Here is a 17,522-nt window from a genome sequence, read left to right as displayed (position 1 = left end):
GACTCGACGGCACTTAACAACAACAACAACAACAAGTAAAACCAGTGATGATGAAATTGAAGAATTATACCAACTTCTCAGTCTGAAATTGATTGAATATGCAATCAGGATGTATTCATAATTACTGATTCTTGGAATGCAAAGGTTGGAAACAAAGAGGAAGAATCAGCAACTGGAAAGTAAGGTCTTGTTGCTAGAAATGATGTTGGGAGACACACAAAGGAATTGTACAAGATCGATAACTTACTCATTGCAAATGCCTTTGTTAAACAGGATAAAGGGCAGCTATACACATGGATCTCAAAAATGGAATATACAGGAATCAAACAGTACATCTGGGAGAAAAGACGGTGGAGAATATTATCAGCCAAAACAAGGACTGTGGATGACTTGGAACAGACCATTAATTCCTCATAAGTAAGCATAGGCTGAAGCTGAATAAGATTAAAAGAAGTCCATGAGAGCCAAAATATGACCTTGAATATATCTCACTGGAATGTAGAGAACATCTCAAGAACAGATTTGATGCATTAGACACTAGGGAGTGAAGGCCAGAAATGTTGTGTGAAGACATCAAGAACATCATACAAAAAGAAATCAAAAGATCATTAAAAAGACAGGAAAGAAAGGGAAAAAGGGATACCAGAAGAGACTCCAAAACTTGGTCTTGAGCATAGAGAAGAAAAAGCGAATAGGAAAAATGAGGAGGAAAAAGAGCTGAACAGAAAATTTTAAAGGGCAGCTCAAGAAGTCAAGGTGAAATATTATAATGAAATGTGCAAAACTTATAGTTAGAAAACCAAAAGGGTTTATCAAAATAAAATTTATCAAAATAAATTTATCAAAATAAAAAGAAGTGAAGAAAATGTTAAGCCTCAAGTAGCAATATTGAGTAATTCTATGGGCAAAAATATTGAATGATGCAAAAATCATCAAAAGAAGATGAAAGAAAAACACAATCACTGTACCAAAAGGAATGGTAGATGGTCAACCATTTCAAGAGGTAGCATATGGTAAAGAACCTAAAAGTTCTGGTAAAGAGGTAATGAAGGTAGACGTTTTATGTGCACTGAAAGCATTGACCAAAAACAAGATTCCAGGAAATGGTGGAATACAAATTGAAATCCTTCAACAAACTGATGTAGCACTCTAGCCACTCCCTCATCTATACCAACAATTTTTAAGACAACTACCTTGCCAACTGATTGGAAAAGATAGATATTTGTGCCCATTCCAAAGAAAGGTGACACAGCGGAATGTGGAAATCCTCAAACAATATTATTAGCATCATATACAAATAAAATGTTGCTGAAAATAATTTTAAAATGCTGCACTAGTACAAGCAGCTGTCAGAAACTCAAGCTGGATTCAGAAGAGGACATGGACTTAGTAACATTATTACTGATGCCAGATAGACCTTGGCTAAAAGCAGATAACATCAGAAAGATGTTTACTTGTGGTTTTATAACTATGCAATGACTTTTGACTGTGTAGATCATGCAAAACTTTAGAAAACAATGGAAAGAATGGATATTTCAGAATAGTTGATTATGCTCAGAAGTAAACTGTACAGAGACCAAGAAGCACTCATTAGAATAGAATAAGGGGACCCTGAATAGTTTAAAATCAGGAGAGGTAAGAGCTAGGGTTGTGTTCTTTCTACATACTTATTCAATCAGTAGGCTGAGCAGATAATCCAAGAAGCTGGATTATATGAAGAAGAATATGGTGTCATAATTGGAGGAAGACTCATTGACAACATAGTATATGCAGATGATACAACCTTGCCTGCTGAAAGTGTTAAGAACTTAAAATACTCGCTAATGAAGATAAAAGACACAGTCTTCAGTAAGGATTGTGCCTTAATGTAAAGTAAAAATATCCTCTCAAATAGACCAATAAATAACATCATGATAAATGGAGAAAAGATAGAACTGGGCAAATTCTTCCTTATGCTTGAATCCATAATCAACATTCCTGGAATCAGCAGTAGTGAAATGATATTATGTTCTGAGCCCCAGCAAATTTAGTGGGGAGTTACCCACACCAAGGTAGATGCCTGGATTCAGAAGCCCTGCTCCACACATACAGTCTTGAACTAGCTACAACATATTAAAACCTTTGAAATGTGGCTCTTGATCATATGCTACCTCTTGAAATGGCTGAACATTAACCATTTCCTTATGGTACAGTGACTACGTATATTTCTTCCATCTTCTCTTGGTGCTTTCTGCATCATTCAATAATTTGCCCAAAGAATATTTTAATAATGAAAGTCGAGGCTTGAATTTTTCTTCAGTTCCCCCAGCTTGAAAAATTCTGAGCGTGTTCTTCCTTTTTGGTTCTGATTCCAGATCTTCACACATTTTGTTGTAATATTTGGCTTTATCTTCTCGAACTGATCTTTGCAATTTTCTGTTCAGCTCTTGGACCTCCTCATTTCTTGCAATTGCTTTAGTGTCTCTATGCTGGGGATCATGTTTCAGTGTCTCTTCTGACATCCATTTGACCTTTTCCTTTTTTCCTGTTTTCTTAATGACTTTTTGCTGACTTCATGTATGATGTCCTTGATGTCATCCCACAACTCTTCTGGTCTTCAGTCTTTAGTGTTTAATGTATCAAATCTTTTCTTCAGATGATTTCTAAACTAACTTAGATGGGATATATTCAATGTCATAGTTTGGCTCGGGTGGACTTGTTTTCATTTTCTTAAGCTTCAGTTTGAATTTGCATATGAATAATTTATGGTCTGTTCCACAGTCTGCCCCTGGCCTTGTTTTCACTGGTGATATGGAGCTTTTCTGTTGTCTCTTTCAGTAGATGTAGTCAATTTGATTTCTATGTATTCCATCTGGTGAGGTCTATGTGTATAATCATCTCTTATGTTGTCTAAAGAAGGTATTTGAAACGAACAAATCATTAATTTTGCAGAATTCTATCATGCGTTCTCCAGCATCATTTCAATCACCAAGGCCATATATTCCAGCCCCTGATCCTTCCTCTTTGCTCCTAACCTTTGTATTCCAATCCCCAGTAATGATCAATACTTCTTGATTGCATGTTTGATCAATTTCAGATTGAGGAAGTTGGTAGAATTCTTCTATTTCATCCTCAGTGGCTTTAGTGTTTGCTGCGTAAACTTGAATAATAGGGGTATTAACTGGGCTTCCCTGTAGGCACATGGATAATATCCTATTACAGATGGTGTTGCACCTCATGACTGATCTAGATATGTTCTTTTTGACAATGAATGCAACACCATTCCTCCTCAATTTGTCATTTCTTGCATAGTAAACCATGTGGTCACCAGATTCAGAATGGCCAATACCAGTCCATTTCAGCTCACTAATGCCTAAGATATCGATATTTATGCATTCCATTTCATTTTTGACAACTTCCAATTTTCCCAGATTCATACTTCGTACATTCCATGTTTTGATTTTTACTCGGTTGTTACAGTTGTTTCTCTTCATTTTGAGTTGTGCCCCATCAGCAAATGAAGGTCCTGCAGGCTTTTCTCCCACGGGCTTTACTCCATTTGCGCCATCACGGTCAACTCTACTCTGCTGAGATAGCATTTCCCCAGTCACATTTTTAGTTTCTTACAACCTGAGAGGTTGATTTTCTAACACTATATCTGACAGTGTTTCTCTGCTATTCATAAGGTTTTCAGTGACTAAATATTTGGAAGCAGCTTGCTTGTCACTGTTCTTCCTAGTCTATCTTTATCTGGAAGTTCATCTGAAACCTGTCTACCATGGGTGACCCTGCTGATATTTAAAATAGTGGTAGCATAGCTTTCAGAACCACAGAAACTCACAAGCCACCACAGTATGACAAACTGATAGATGAGGTAGATAATATTATAGAATCTGGCAAATCAGGTCAGACACTGGTTTAAGTTCCAAGACCACATATCAAACTATGGTAAGCTTAGTTAGTCAAGCACATGCACTTCACCAGGATGATTTGCTTTATAACCAGAAGGAGGACAACATTGATCAAGCCCCTTAGATTTTCAACGTTTTAGAACTGCGATAAACTTCATTAACAACCCCTCACTTTCAGTTTGAGAACTGTTTAGTGTGTTGTTCTCTTTTGGTTTTTTAGCTCCAGGTCTTTGCACATTTGATTTTAATACATGAATTTTTTTCCTCCAGCTTTCTTTTGAAATGTTGTATTCAAATCTTCTACTTTATCCTTTTGTCTATTCACTTTAGCTTCTCTATGTTCAGGAGCAAATTTTAGAGTCTCTTTTGATGTCCATTTGGTCTTATCTATCTTTCCTGTCTGCTTAATAACCTTTTTTTTTTTTTTTTTTTTTTCATGTATGATGTTCTCAGATTCATCCTACAGATCCTCTGAACTTTGGTCATTAGTGTCTAAATGCATTAAATCTGTTTTTTAGATGATCTTTAAATTCTGGTGGCGTATTCTTAAGGTCATATTTTTGTTCTCATGGACTTATTTCAATTTTCTTCATGAATTTGCATATGACCAATGGTCTGTTCCACAGTTATCTCATTGCCTTCTTTGGACTGATGATGTTGAGCGTCCCCATTGTCTTTGCACATAGATGTTGTCAATTTGAATCCTGTGTATTCCATTTTGTGAGGCTTATGCGCATAGTTACCATTTTTGTTGTTAGAAGAAAAAAATGACAACAAAGGTTTGAGTCATGAAAAATTCTGTCATGTGATCTCCAGCTTCATTTTTGTCACCAAGGACATGCTTTCCAACAAGTGAGCCTTCCCTTTAGTTTCCAGCTTTTGCATTCCAATCACCAGCAATTATTAGTGAATCCTAATTGAACATTTGATCAGTTTCAGACTGAAGAAAAATGTGGCATTCTTCAATTTCTTCATCAGTGACTTTTGAGGTTAATGCATACATTTTAATAATAATATTAACTGGTCTTCCTTGGGTTTTTGTTGCTGCTAAGAGCCATTAAGTCAGTTCTGTTGTATCACTGACACTGTAAATGGCTCTTAACAAGTGGGTTTGAACTGCCAACCTTGAGGTTAGCAGCCCAGTGCTTATCCTACAGAGCCACATCAGGACTCTAGTCTTCCTAGTAGGTTTATGAGTATTATGCTATCATAGATAGAATTTTATTTCATGGTAGATATTTAGATGCTCTTTTGATCATGATTATGACACCATTCCTCTTCAATTTGTCATTGTTGGCATAGAAACCATGTGATTGTTGCATTCAAAATGACCAATACATGTCCATTTCAGCTCAATGATGTCTAGATTATCTATCTTTATGTGCTCCATTTCATTTTTAAGAACTTAAAATATTCCTAGATCATACTTCATACGGTCCATATTTCTATTACTAATGGAAGTTTGCAGCTGTTCTCATTTTCAGTTGTGTCCCATCAGCAAATGAAGTTCCCCAAAGTTTTGATCCATCCACATTCATTACGGTCAACTCTACTTAGACAAGACACCTCTTTCAAAAACGAATTTTGAGTGCCTTTCAACTTGAGGGGTTCATCTTCTAGCACTATATCAGAAATATTCTGCTGCTATTGAAAAGATTTTCAGTGGCTAACCTTTCAGAAGTCTGCCTATCCTTCTTCATATTCTGTTGTAATGCAGAATTTCTCATGTCATCTGACTACAATGAATGATCCTATTGGTATTTAAAATACATTGTGACATAGCAGCCAGCCTTATAGCAACACAGAAGCCATCACAGTACTACAGTCTGACAAATCAATTGTTGTTGTTAAGTGCAGTCCAGTCGGTTCTGACTCATAGCAACCCTATATAGGGCTTCTTGAGTCGCTGACCTTGTGGTTTAAACCGATCTTGCAGTTCAGTGCATTAACTCACAGCACCATACCAGGACTCCTAAGTAGATAAATAAATGAGAGAACTATAATAAAATAAATGGAATTCTACATGTCAAACTTTTATGGCTTTTCACAATGATTTAAATGTTACTTTTGACATACGATATAATTTTTTTTTTACCTCCTTGCATATAAAAATAAATGGCATAAAAAAGAATTAAATAAAAGCAAATACAATTTTTATTCAAAATTTCCACTTTGAGAATTAAGAGACTGAGAGTCTTATCCTGGCATTGTGATTACTATGATTTAGGAAAATAACAACTTTTTTGGAACTTCAATTGATCATCTGTAATTGGTGAGTAGATTGAAATAGACTTAGTTTAAAGTCCTTTCAGTATCTCTGAAAATCTGTATATCATACTTATCACAAAAATATATATATTAAGAGGTCAATATAAACTCCTCTCACCTACAAGGGTAAAATGAAGCCTTTAATATGAGTATTTTTAAGTATCAGGAATGATTGTTGAATTAACTTTTATTAACAAAAGTTCTCTGACATATTGAAGAGAAGTCAAAACATGCAAATAAAGGATTATTTCTAAACAAATTTAATCACATAACCTAATAGCATATTTTGACATTCAGGATCAACATATACCCTTCCCTCAATTTTGCTGAAGGTTAGTTATTTTGCCAAAATATTTAGGTTACTGATATAATTTTACTTTATTTATAGTGAATGTATAAGCAAACAAAGGAATCTTCATGGTGCAATGGCTAAAGTACTTAACTGCTAACTGAAAAGTCAGCATTTGAACTCATCAGCCTGCTCTGTGGGATTAAGATGTGGCTGAATCATTCCATAAAGATTCATAGTCTTAGAAACTTTATGGGGTGGTCTACACTATCTTACAAGATTATTATGAATTGGAATCTACTTGACTGACAACACTGAATTTAGGTGAAGAAGCTAAAATCACCGTAATAAAACTGTACTCATTCTTTTCTTATTCAAGTTTCCCCTATTTTTAATATGCTGCTAAAATGTCAATCATAACATATTGAAATGTAATATATAATTTGTGCTAATTTGATATTCTTTATGCATTTTATATTTTCTATTGTAGCTTTGTTAATATTATTGCTGTTGTTAACCTTGAAATGACATATTTACAAGTCTTTCCCAAGTACAATATTTATTTCAGCCAAGAAATGTTTTATTTGAGTATTTCCTAATAGCTCAAATGTTTGTTTCAGTAGCAAACATTTGTTCTTCAGAAAATGTTTCCAAAATGGACCTTTACTTTCAAGGGTTTTGGCAACTGTTTAGTTGGGCAGTAGGTTTGGCCAACTGTTTTTCCATCTGCTACTCTTGCTTCGCTGAATTTTTTCCCCTCTCAGTCAGTAATACTTTAGAGATCCCAGTGGCTTTCCAGAAAAAAAAAAACATATTCAAATATTTGTTCCATTAAGTTAAATCAAGCATGTACAGCAATCCACACTTAATGGAATCATACCAAATGATAATATATATTACAAGAATGACTTTTAAAGTCAATGAGTGTAATATAATCTCTTCTTTTGTCTTTCTAAAAATAGTTTTTTTCAAAAATAACCTATTTGATAAACACTTAAATCATTTAAAAGAAAATTGTTGTTGTTGTTGTTGTTAAGTGCCGTCGAGTCGGTTCCGACCCATAGCAACCCTGTACAGGGTTTCCAAGGGTGTAAATCTTTATGGGAGTAGAAAGCCTAAAATTAGTGCTACAGATACCTAATTTTTACATTAGAATTTGAAAGATAAAGAAGTCACTGATGAAACTGCATATTAGATTCATAAGTAGTTTGCATTTGTTAACAAAATTAATTTACATTCACCTAGTCTTTCAAAATCACCAAATAGAAAAAAAATGTTTAATTTCTAAGATTATTTTAGTCTACCACCATTTGAAAAAATAGGAAACAATTAAGATATAATAATAATTCTTATAAATCTGCTGAGGCATACTGGCCCTGCAGTGCTGATAGCATAGTGATTACGAGTTGGGCAGCTAACTTCAAGGTCAGTAGTTAGAATTCGAAACTACCAGTTGTTCCATGTGAGAAATATTAGATTTTTTGCTCCTGCAAAGATTTACAGCCTTGGAAACTCTATACTGGATCCCTATGATTCTGAACCCACTCCATGACGTATAACTGCTACCACTACCGCGCCTAACCAAAAAGTTGGTAATTTGAACCCACCAGGCAATTCACTAGAGGAAAGGTCTGCTGTCCAGCTCACATAAAGATTAAAACTTATCAAACCTGGTGGAGCCATTCTTCTTTTTCATATGAGGTTGCTATTAGTCTGAATTGATGGGCAACACACAACAAGAAGTATCTATTATTTAACAAAACATTTAGATATCTACTTTGAGCACATTTACTTTAAAATCAATATAGAATGAACTTTGTAACTTCATTCAACTAATCAATAAAGTCTGGACAGTTCCATAAGTAGGAGATGAAAAAGAGATTTGATGCTATAATATGTAGGTCCATCAGGGGAGAGGGTGTCAGGTGTTTAATGGAAGTAGAGTTATTGCCCCCTTATTCTTCTGATCCTTCAAAACAAATCACCTCTCAGAGTAATTTTGGTTTCTGCTTCATTCTCAAGCATGTAAATAAGACTGAGATCAATCTGGACTTCTATAACATCTCTTTCCACTTTTCTAATGCAGGCTCCCTCATCTGTTGACTCGATACTTCTATATCATCAATTACGTTTGTTCGTCTCTTATTCAATTCCTCCTATCTGACTTACTAAATTCAAATTATCTACTCCAAACTCAAAATGCTTCAAGTATCCTGCAGTAATTGATAAGAAACTTTGCCCCCCGCCTCCCACTTCATTCTCTCGATGCCTCTCTTTTTCTCATTTCATGATCGTAGATAACCTGTAGCTCATCTTTACAATGAGTTATTTTAGATGGCTTATATATTGACCTAGAATCCTGGTATGGCACTGTAAATTAAGCACTAGCCACAAGGTTGATGTTTCAAACCCACCAGTTGCTGCTTAGAAACCCTATACAAAGTCCTTATGAATTAGAACCGACTCGACAATAGTGAACAAACAGTAGTTGGAAAATTTACTCCCTTGTCCAATAAAATAAAATGAATTTTCTCTTACTGGAGTTTTAAGGGCTCAGTAAATACTGTATTCCCCGCCCCCACCCCCCAAAGGATTCAAAGTCAATTGAAAACAAAACAAAAAAATCAGGGGATGAACCTAAAAATACCATCACATTTACTTATAAGGTTAGATTACACTGAATCATTCATCTTGGATGAAAGTGAAACTAAGGGATTTATTAGGTGTTATTACCCTCCACATAAACACAGAATGTGTTGTTGTTAAGTGACGTTGAGTTGGGTCCAATCCATAACGAGTCTGTATACGGTTTCCTAGGAGTGGCTGGTGAGCTCAAACTGCTGATTTTGAGGTTCAAACCAGCTTTGTAGTCTAGTGCATTAAACCACAGAGCCACACCAGGACTACAAACATAGAATAGAAAACAGGGAAAGTCTATTTCTATAAAGCAGATGTTATTTTCTAGATGCGATTACCCATACTTCTGGGTTCAGTGGAGAAGAAGACAGACAAGTCCTCATACTCATGATCCTTAATAGATACCTTTCACTCAACTCATCATCATTACTGAATCATATTCATTCATTGACTAGACAATGTGTCCCATCATCACAAGAGTTAGTAAAGGGCTGAGAAATCAGCACTGGAAAATAAGTATTCCCAGATTTTATTCTAGCTCCCTGATTTGGGCCTTTAAATCTGAAATCCACCAAGACTGTGGTTGTACTCACAGATGTCTACTGGGGGATTCTTGTTTCCAAATTCATCCAAGAGCTTCTTTTTTGAACATTAGCCTGGGGCTACTAGTGAAAAACTGCTAGTAAATATTTTCTCCTAGAATCTTATTCAGGTTACAGAAATACATAAATAAAATTGATAAATAAAATGGATTCATCTTTATAACTCGTTGTAAAGATGAGCTGCAGGTTATCTACCAGCATGAAATGAGAAAAAGAGAGACAGCAAGAGAATGAAGAGGAAAAAAAAAAGTTTCTTATCATTTACTCTTGATACAGTAAGAAATCACCTCAAATCTTCCAGGTCTTTGGCACTGAAATTTCAAAACTATTTTTTCTAGATGATAGTCTTTGATCTCATCCTGAAATTTCCAATGATAAATTATCCCAGAGCATTATTGGTAAAATTTACTTAATATAAGTTTCATACCATTGAGAATTAACTAAATACAAATTTCATATCATCTCTTGAAAGACAGCAGCACACGCAGTGAGCTTTTTGTCTCAATGAAAGAACACAAGTTAGTGATATGATGCTTGTATCTGATTCAACAATAATAGGCCAAAGTAGTAATACAAGAGTAGACCAACTGGAATAGAAGAAAAGCAAGAGGAAAATGAGAAAGTGTTTCTTCTGCTCTAATGTTAATGTTTTTCTTTGAGACTAATTCCTAGATTCCATGTTTGCTTATGAGACTTCTAAGACTCTGTTTCTATTGCTAGTTTTATTTTGGGCATCATTTGTCTTATCACATTTAATGGGTTCAAAGTAGTTTGTGATGTGCTAACTATAGTGTATGATTTTAATTGTGTCCATACTTCAATCAAAACTAACTGCTTTCACAGATAGCTTACGATGTTTTTTCTATAGATACAGGCTTCCTGAAAAGTGTCCATTGCCTTTGTCTCCCATACGCAGGAATTAAGTTGTAGGTTTTACTGAATGATGTTATTACCATTTCTTTATTTGTTTTTTGACTTCTTTAAATTTTTTTTCAGCTTTGCCATGTATTACTTTGTTTGCTAGTTATTTATCAATATATTATTTTCTAGATGCTACTACCCATATTTCTGGGTTCCATGGAGGAGAGAGACAAGTCCACATATTTATGATCCTTAAAATGTAATTTTCACTCAACTCATAAGCATTGATCAATTTTGTCCATCTATTAACCAGATAATTTGTTCCACACTCATAAAAGGGAGCAAAAGGCTGGGGAAGTGCCCTGCATTTATAAATCAGCACCAGAAATACATATTCCCAGATCTTTTTCTATCTCCTGAATTAGGCCTTTAAATATAAAATCCATCAAGAGTGTGGCTGTACTCAAAATAGAGGAGTTGTCTACTTAGATATTTTGATAGCAACTGGATTCCTAAGGTAAAAGTGGATGGTAAGTTCCATATTTTACCTCTGCATGATTATTATTTAATTCTTATGACACTCTGATTTCTGGTCTTATACAATATATTCTTACTAATTTTAGGATACCTAAAAGATTCATTCACCAGTCATCTGTCCATTTGCATACTTGGTGACTTAAATGTTTCTGTGTCATCAGGCGTGGAAACGTTTCAACTTGAATTTCAGACTAAGACAGACTTGAAGAAGAAGAGACTACTTCCAAATGTTTAGCCACTGAAAACCTCCTGAATAGCAGTGGACCCGTCAGATAGCACCAGAATACTGAATATTGAAACAATGTAAATAGCACCACATATAGTGTCAGAAGATAAGACCTTCATGTTGGAAAGCATTCAATATATGAGTGGAGAAGAGTTGTCACCTCAAAGTAGAGCTGACCTTGAAGAGGCCAATGGAATGAAGATTTTGAGATCTTTATTTGCTGGAGGGGCAAAAATCAGAATGAGGAGAAATAGCTGTAAATACCCATTCATAATCAGAACATGGTATATATGGAGTAAGAATCTAGGAAAATTGTAAGTTATCAAAATATGAAATGGAATGCATAAACAGGGACATCTAGGTTTTGTTGTTTTTAAGTGCTGTCAAGTCGGCTCTGACCCGTAGCGATGCTATATAAAGTTTCCGAGGAGCAGCTGGTGAGCTTGACGGCCGACCTTGCAGTTCTAATGGCACTGCAGTCTGGCACAGTAACCCACAGCGCTACACCACAGAAATGTACTAATATTAGCCACTGAAAATCTGACAAGCATATGGTTTTCTATGCTGGGAATGAAAAATTTAAGACGAATGTCACATCATCATTGAAAGGAACATTTTAAGACCAATCTTGAAGTTTAATGCTGTCTGTGATAGGACAATATCCATATGCTTAAAAGAAAGATCACTAAATACAACTTTATTCAAGTTTGCGCATCAACCACTAAAGCCAGTGATGAAGAAATTGAAAAATTGTACCAAACTCTTCAGTATAAAATTGATCAAATATGTAATCACATTGTATTGAAATTTACTGATGATTAGAATGTGAAGGTTGTTAACAAAGAGGATGGATCAGTCTCTGGAAAATAGGCTTTGGTGAGAGGAATGATGTTGGAGATTGCACGATAGAATTTTGCAAGACAAATGACTTATTCATGGTGAATACATTTTTAAACAGGAAAACTGATTATATACATGAACCTCACCAGACAGAATACACAGAAATCAAATTGACTACAAATGTGGGAGGGACAGTGGAAAACCTCTATATCATCAGCCAAAGCAATACTGGGAAATATTGTGGAACACACCATCAATTGCTCATATGCAAGTTCAGGTTGAAGCTGAAGAATACAAAAAATCCATGAGAGACACAATATGATCTTGAATATGTTGTTGTTAAGTGCTTTTGCATGAATTCCAACTCACAGTGACCCTATGCAGGGTTTTTAAGGAGCAGTTGATGGGTTTGAACTATCAACCTTAGAGTTCACAGTCCAGTGCTGATTCTACAGCACCACACCAGGAGTCCATCCTTGACTATATGCCACCTGAATTTAGAGATCATCTCAAAAAAAGGAAAAAAAAATTTTTGAAGCATTAGACACTAATGACCTAGGACCAGAAGAGTTGTGGGATGACATCAATAACATAATACAAGAAGAAATCAAAAAGGTCATTAAGAAGACAAGAAAGAAGGAAAGGAACAAAATGGATATCAGAAGAGACTCTGAAACTTGCTCTCCAGTGTAGAAATGCTAAAGCAAATGGAAGAAATGAGGTGATAAAAGTGTTGAAAAGAAAATATCAAAGAACATCTTGAGAAGACCACGGCAACTATTACAACTAAATGTGCAAAAATCCAGAGTTAGAAAACTAAAAGGGAAGAACATCCTCAGCATTTCTTAAGCTGAAAGAACTGAGGATTACATTCAGGCCTCGACTTGCAATATTGAAGGATTCTCTGGTCAACATATTGAATGATATGAGAAAGAGGGTCAGCAAAAGAGAGGAAATGGATTGTCACACTGGCAGCAGCAATGGGCTCAAGCATAACAATGATTGTGAAGATGACACAGGATGGGGCAGTGTTTTGTTCTGTGATACTTAGGGTTGCTATGAGTCAGAACCAACTCAACAGCACCTAATAATATTAGGTTCATATACTAGGTATTAACAAATGTACTCTACTAAAATATTTAGAATTTTAGATCATCAACCTGTCTAAGTTATAAATTCTGTGGCATTTACTTTTGTATAATATCTCATTTTGTGTACGTTAATATATTGAGGGAAGTTTTGTGGGGTTTTTTTTTTCTAAAGTTATATAGTCAAAGTAACTCTCGTTGACAGGAAAGTATTATAATTTCAAACATCTGATACTTTTTCTTGTACAAAGATGAATACTTTGGAAGTTTATGACATTGATTTTTTTTTTTTTTTTACATTTTTTAGTTAATTTGATAGCTATAGATTGATTTCACTTCATAAATGTAATCATAAACAAATGTAGCAGTGGGAATGAACTGTTCTTCCCTAATGCTTCTGAAATTCACTCATATTTTTTATAAATATATGAAGGAAGGCATCACAGATAAAGCAAGGAAATAATGTCCAAGAATATTGATGATATTCTGCTTATGAACATACCAAAGAAAGAAGGAAATAAATGGACCATCAAGTCTTCAGCACTAAAGCAGACAGCACACACTGCAACCTTTTCTCATGAATCATGTCTGCATAAACACTCTTTTTGTGAGGTATTCACCAAAACTCATTTGTTTCATCAAATACTGCAAAAGAACATTAGTAAAAATCCCCTGAAGTAAATCATGAATATGTGCTCAACTAACTTTGTTCATAATGGATATTGCTTCAATGAAGACATCTATATCTTTTTATTATTTACATTCCTCTTAGCCAGTTAATCAGTCATTCTTTCCCATATGGAATAGTATATATAATATTGATAGTAGTGTATGGGAATAGCAACATTCATATCTTTATAACTTGAACAACTCCAGTTTTATATTCTCTACATAGCTCTGTGACCTCATTATGGAATAGCCTTTGACTTCAAGTTTTCAAGGTCCCTAAAACTCTGTGTTCTCTTTTCACATTTCCCTTATTGAAAACATTTCAAGACCTATCTTGAAGTTTAATACTGTCTGTGATAGGATAATATCCATATGCCTAAAAGGAAGATTACTAAATACAACTTTTATTCAAAATTTTGCATCAACCACTAAAGCCAGTGATGAAGAATCCTACCAACATCTTCAGTGTAAAATTGATCAAATGTGCAATTAAACTGTATTGATAATTACTGATGATTAGAGTGCAGAATTTGGAAACAAAGGGGAGGAATCAGTTGTTAGGAAATGTTGCCTTGGTGATAAAAATGATGTTGGAGATCACATGATAAAATTTTGCAAGACCAACGAAATTTATTGCAAGCACTTTTAAAAAATAGAGTAAAAGATGACTATAAACATGGACCTCATCAGATGGAATACATATAAATCAAACTGACTGCATATATAGGAAGAATGGTGGAAAAGCTCCATATCATCAGCTAGGACAAGACCAGGGGAAGATTTTGGAATAGACCATCAATTTCTCATATGCAAGCTTTGGGTGTAACTAAAGAAAATTAAAACAAAACTATGAAAGTGGCAATTTGACCTTGAACATATCGTACCTGAATTTAGAGATCATCTCAACAAAAGACTTGATGATTAGACTCTAATTACTGAGGACCAGAAGAGTTGTGGTATGACATCAATAATATTGTTGTTGTTAGGTACCTTCGTGTTGGCACTGACTCCTAGAGAACTTATGCACAACAGAATGAAACACTGCCTTTCCTGCATCAACCTCACAATCAGTACTAAGCCTGAGCCCACTGCTGCTACCACTGTGCTTATCCAACTCGTTGTAGAGTGTTCCCCTTTTTCTCTAACCCTCTATTTTATCAAACATGATATCCTTCTCCAGGAACTGGTCCTTCCTGATAATATGTCTGAAATATGAAGGATGAAGTCTGGCCATCCTGGCTTCCAAGGAGCAGTCTGTCTGTGCTTTTTTCAACACAGACGGGGTTGTTCTTTTGGCAGCCCATGGTACTTTCCATATTTTCCTCCAAAACCATATTAATACCATTATACATAAAGGAACAAAAGGTCATTAAGAAGATAAAAAAGAAGAAAAAGACTAAAATGGATGTCAGAAGAGACTGAAACATGCTCTCCATTGTACAGATGCTAAAGTAAATGGAAGAAATGAAGATATAAAAGAGCTGAGCAGAAACTATCAGAGGGCATCTCAAGAAGACATAGTTGAGTATTATAATGAAATGTGCAAAGACCCTAGAATTAGAAAATCAAAAGAGAAGAACTCCCTTAGCATTTCTTAAGATTAAAGAACTGAAGAGGATATTCATGTCTTGACTTGCAATACTGAAGTATTCTATGGGCAAAATATGGAATGATACAGAAAACATAAAAAGAAGATGGAAGGAATACAAAGAGTCACTGTACTAAAAAGAAATGGTCAAAGCTCAACCGTTACAAAAGGTAACATATGATCAAGAGGTAACATATGATCAAGGAAAAACTCCAAGTTTCATTGAAGGCAATGTCAAAGGACAACACTCCAGGAATTGATGGAATGCAAAATACAATCTTTCGACAAGCTGATGCAGCACTGGAAACAGTCACTCATGTATGCCAAGAAATTTGGAATATAGCTACCTGGCCAACTGAGTGGAAGTGTATTTTTTCATTATACGTATTCTGTGTTTATGATGAGCAAATAATCTGAGAAGGTGGATTGTGTGAAGAATATGGCATCAGGATTGTAGGACCATTAATTAACAAATTACAATATACAGATGATACAACCTTGCTTTCTGAAGGTGAAGAGGACTTAAAAGGTTTACTGATGACATCAAAGACTACAGCCTTCAGTATGGGTTATATCTCAAAGTTAAAAGAAAAAGTCATCACCACTGGACCAATAAATAACATCATGGTAAAGACTGAACTTGTTGAATACTTCATTTTGCTTGGATCCACTACAAATATTCATGGAAGTATTAGTCAAGAAATCAAACAACATATTGTATTAGGCTGCACAAGATCTCTTCAAGAGCAGAAATATCAGTTTGAGAACTAAAGTGCATGGGATTATCAATAACCTCATATGCATGTGAAAATTGGAAAATCAATAAGAAAGGCCATAAAAGAATTGATACATTTGAGTTTTGTTGTAGGATATGAATAGTAAAATTTCATGGATTGCCAGAACAAACAAAAATGTTTTGGAAGAAGTACAACCCGAATGCTCCTTAGAATCCAGGAAGAATGACTTCAGATATATTATCAATATAGACCAGGAAAATGGAGAATCAACAAAAAAATAGGAAGACTCCCTCCCCACCCCCCCAAAAAAAAAAGATGAGTTCGCTCACTGGCAGCAGCAATGGGCTCTAGCATAACAGCAGTTGTGATGATAGCACAGGACAGGGCAGTATTTCAGCTTTTGTGTATAGGGTTGCTATGAGTTGGACCTAATCGATGACTATAAAAACAACAACAACATCTCTGTCCTTTGTATATCTGAATGTTGGGTATTAATCTTCCCCTCTTTTTCTGTGTTTATAAATTAATATCTTTGTATAGCATAAAATCAAATCTAACCTATTGCTGTCAAGTTGATCCCAAATTAAAACATCCCTGTAGGAGATCATATAATTGCCCCCAAAGGCTCCCAATAGTATAAATCTTTAGGAAATCAGACTTAGCATCTATCTCCCACAAAATGGTTGGCAGATGCAAACAGCCACACTTTCAGTTAGTAATCAAGCTCTTAAGTATTATGCCACCAGGACTTTTATAGAGCATGTTGTTGTTTCTAAGTGCCATCAAGTCTGTTCTAATTCATAGTAACCCTGTGCACAGCAGAAAGAAACATTGTTCAGCCCTCCGGCATCTTCACAATGAGCTTCACAAATGACTCCAAAGTTCCAACAAGACATCAGTCCATCTTGTTGAAGGTCCAATTTTTCTATGACTAAAATAAATGAGACAAAGTCTCAACATTCTCCTTTTCAAGAATCATGTTGGTGGTACATCATCTAATACAGATTTGTTTTTCTGAAAGCCCATGGTATATTTAAAAAAAAATTATCAACAGCATAATTCAAGACTCAACTTTCGTTATTGAAAGATTCTCTGAGCAAATAATTGAATGATGCAGAAAGCATCAAGAGAAGATGGAAGGAATACACAGAGTCACTGTAGCAAAATGAAATGGTTAATGTTCAATCATTTCAAGAGTTACCAAACAATCAAGAGTACTCAGGGAGAAAGTCCAAGGTGCACTGAAGGAATTGGCAAAGAACAAGGCACCAGGAATTGATGGGATAAAAA

This window comes from Chrysochloris asiatica, unplaced genomic scaffold (genome assembly GCF_000296735.1).
Source record: "Chrysochloris asiatica unplaced genomic scaffold, ChrAsi1.0 scaffold00005, whole genome shotgun sequence".
Classification (NCBI taxonomy): Eukaryota; Metazoa; Chordata; class Mammalia; order Afrosoricida; family Chrysochloridae; genus Chrysochloris; species Chrysochloris asiatica.
This window is presented reverse-complemented; position numbering follows the sequence as displayed.